The following is a 4,239-nucleotide window of genomic DNA, read 5'->3' as shown; positions in this document are numbered from 1 at the left end:
TTATGCGCAAATATTTCTCGTCAATTGATATAGCATTGGAGAGTGGAGCATCGCACTGATTGGACTGGAGACATACAACACCATCCCAAATATCTGAGAAGCTAACAATAAACTGCATCTGGAAATTAATGGTAAAAACAAAATTGTGGAAACTGAACCTGGTGAATACGATATTGACAATTTAAACGAAGTTTTACAACGGTCTGGAAAAGGGATTGAGCCCCGTGCAAATATCAGTACACTTGAATCTGAAACAAAGACGGTAAATGCATCGATTGACTCTCAGCAGAAAGGTTCAATTGGTTTCACAAAGGGACAGTTTTTAAAGACGGATCCCAGTAAGTTTTACAAATCTGATCGAACGGTGGATATTCTCTATGTCTATACATCCGTGTTGAGGGTAACATTGCAACGAACTCATATCTCAACGACAGATTGGTTCATTCAATTCACCAATTCTTCCCATCATTTGGAACTGGATATAAGATTGTTGAGACTCCTACTAACGCTATATACCTTACAGTGACAGTTCAAACATTGGACTATCTGGAGCTGCGTATTGTGGACCAGAATACTCAACTTGTTGACTTTCGTGGCGAGAAAATCGTTATACGACTACATCTAAGACGGGATGGGTGTAAGACATAAAACCGGCGCGTGCAGTGCACAGCACAGCACTTCGAAGGAGAACCGCAACGTGACAACACGTGCAAACTACGAGTTTCTTAAATCAGTAGACTTGAGGCCTCGCAATGACATCGTTGCTCAATGTATCTCATATCTCGTATCTCATAAAGTGGAATATGATGACTGAATCATACGCCAGAAATACTTCTCGCATAAACCTTATGCTTCAACGACATTTAACAAAAACAATGAAATTAGGATTGCCATCTAGCACCAAGACGCTTTAACTCTTCCATGCAAGAGTTTCATATTGGATGGATTATTTAACAAAAAGAATGACAGTCATACATTGGGATCAAAGCTTACACGTATGCTTTTGGCCTTCCTGCGCCAGGAAACACGATATGAACTTAATGTGGCATAACAATATCGGCATAACATCCACCCTTAAAACATCATCCCCCTAGGGCTTCAATAATTTTGAAAATGTAGGATGGTTCATAGACGACCCCCTGAGCAGAACAGCAGGAGAGTATCGCCGATTTACTGCATGCGTACCTCTAAAGTGCTTATGAGGTACTTGGAGAAAATGCAGCGAATTATCAAGAATGCTAAATAGGAGCTTATTCTGGTACGGACTGTATACATTCAAGGAACTCAAGAGGAGAATAAGACCGTCATCAATAAAATTATATAGAAAATGCCACACATCACTATGGCAGACGAAGGGCGTTTTAAGTTTTTAATAGTTCTGAATGCCAGTACATATCTGCCATTAACTTTCCACTCATGGTAGGTTTTTGACTATCCAGTGCTACCTTCAGCAAGCAGGCAAACATGGGCTATTAAAACCTCAGTGTAGCTGGAAACACCGTGATTCATCATACTTGCATTTGAGACCAATAGAAGCGGGATTTTAGAAAATGATTCCATCATATTTGACAACTAATTTAACAAATGCCAGAGTCTACTTGAATTCAGAATTCTATCCGTATCACTACTTACTGCTGCAGTGGGATCAGAATGTATACAGTCTAGCATCTGACCTGTATGCAAAACTCCGTGGTTTTTACTATGAATGTGTTGAAGAGGAATGATGCCTATTCAACCCACAGAAATATGAGGAGCTGGCACCAATCATCGTGACAGGTTGTTCTTAGGAAAATGAGATAATTAAACCAGGACCAATAGATGTACGAATCGAATTTGAATCCTCATCGGCCGACCGGTGTGGGCGAGCGGTTCTAGGCGCTACAGTCTGGTACCGCGCGACCGCTACGGTCGCAGGTTCGAATCCTGCCTCGGGCATGGATGTCCTTAGGTTAGCTAGGTTTAAGTAGTTCGAAGTTCTAGGGGACTGATGACCTCAGAAGTTAAGTCCCATAGTGCTCAGAGCCATTTGACCCTTTTTTTTTTTTTTTTTTGAATCCTCATCAAATTTCCCAGAACACACCGCAGCGTATGTTCTATTTCTACAGTACATAACCATGTGATTAACTATTGCCCACTTACTTGTGCTGTGCAGAGCGCTATATAGATGACCAAGTGCTGTGGTATATCCAGAGCTTTTCACATCAACAACTTGCAGTGTGAACGTCGTTGTCGACATTCACGGTTTCTATGATGATGAGTGTAGACAATTCACATTCAAAGATGTTGCATTCATAGCATACAAAGAAGATGATGGTATACCAGAGACATTCTCAGCAATAACTGCATTACCGAGGCCTTTCAAGGATGTGAATTGTGCTAAAACACAGAGGAGTGCAAAGTGATTAACATGTTCTTTCATAGACTCCACTGGAGCGATCCTGGTACACCTTATAAAGAAATGATTACTTCACTTCGAATATTCGATCATCCTGAGATGATGGTGAGGTGAAGATCATATGGCTGCAGCGTACCTTAAAGTTTGCATCTATTCAACACCTGGAATTCTAAGGGAGCCCTTGTATCTATCAGCTCAAGAAGAAGAAGATATGTGAAAATAGTGTTGTGTCTGGTTATAAAAATGTAAAAATTACTTTTTTAGTTGGATTAATGAAATTAAATGAATTTTTTACCTCACATTCTGTCTTTTTCTTTCTTTCTACCTTGCTCCTACTTATATAGTGTGTAGCTTTGCCGAGATCTTACATCTGTGGCCTTGTTCAAGCACAGAAGATAAATATAATTTCAGACATGTTTGCTATGTGTCTTTAGAAGCGGACACGGAAACGCGCCGCCTGTTCCCAAAAGCCTATACATGCAGCACGATAATGGAAGTCCCATGCAATCGTTACACATATTTTGTTTTTCTTCATCTTAAACGTCACCTCACGCATGTTTCATGCTAGTACCTTGGCCACCTTGCGCATCCTTTTTATACAGGGATTTGTGAAATAACAACAAATAAGTATAGTTACGCATAACAATTTTGTATGCAGACATAAATATTCACAGTGGTAATACAGCTTTACATCGACAAATATTGTTGTTATTAGAATACACGAAGTAATACTGCTTTAAAATTCACTGTTCTTGTTACTGTTTGAATTTTTTTTTTTGTTGACAGTTCTTGGTTTTACAAATTCTAGCACCGGTTGAACAAATTTTTTACTTTATATTGCAGTATTGTTTACAGCTATTGCAGAGGTACAATTTCTCAAACACTAATGCTACTACTAGTACTAATGAAATTCCACCCAAACATAAGACTTAATTTATACGTTGAGCAGGGTGGCTCTAAACATTTTCCACCTCAAGGGGCTGAAATAATTTAATAATACTATGAAGCAGATGGCCCTAAAATGTTCATTCCAAACAGCTGCACTAAAATGAACTGGGTGGAACTCACACTTAAAACTACTATGACTTGGACAGATAGCGGGAGGTGGAACTTAAAAACTATTCTATTTAGACGTGTTCTCACACAATCACACACGCACATGAAGTTCAAAGAAAATGTGGTAAACTATTTTTATTTCTTTCATTTACAATTTTTTAACTTTCTTGGTGATTTTAGTTCAAGTTTTTAGGTTTTTTTGTACATATTGCTCCTTTTTATCTTTTTAAAATATTTTTTCTGGCACATGCTGCTTATGTATTCGTGCATACATATTGTGTTACTTATTCAGAAAAAATACAAACAGAATGTATTTACACACAGGCATACATATTCACACGTTGCATACATATTCACGCACTGATGCTAATGTTTCTCAGATATGTGTGGATGTAAAACAAATTGCGAAGCTTGCTTATTTCTAATTTTTTGAACATAGTGCAAAATAAAATCAGATTGATGTGTATGGGAGGTATGTGTGTGTGTGTGTGTGTGTGTGTGTGCGCGTGTGTGTGAGTGTGTGTGTGTGTGAGAGAGAGAGAGAGAGAGAGAGAGAGAGAGAGTCAGAGAGCACCTGTGAGATGATATGTCTGGTGACCATCTTTGCCCCATCCAATAGTATCTGGGGAGTAATGGCAGTCACCATCATAAGCTGATCATCATTATCCCGCTAAATAGTATCCAATCACCCTGTAAATTGACCATCACTGCCTCACCCAGTAGTGTCTAGTCGAACGATATCATTGCCCTCACCCAGTAGTTTGTGTGTGTGTGTGTGTGTGTGTGTG

Source organism: Schistocerca cancellata, chromosome 1 (genome assembly GCF_023864275.1).
Source record: "Schistocerca cancellata isolate TAMUIC-IGC-003103 chromosome 1, iqSchCanc2.1, whole genome shotgun sequence".
NCBI classification, from domain to species: Eukaryota; Metazoa; Arthropoda; class Insecta; order Orthoptera; family Acrididae; genus Schistocerca; species Schistocerca cancellata.
Note: the sequence above shows the minus strand (reverse complement) of the source record.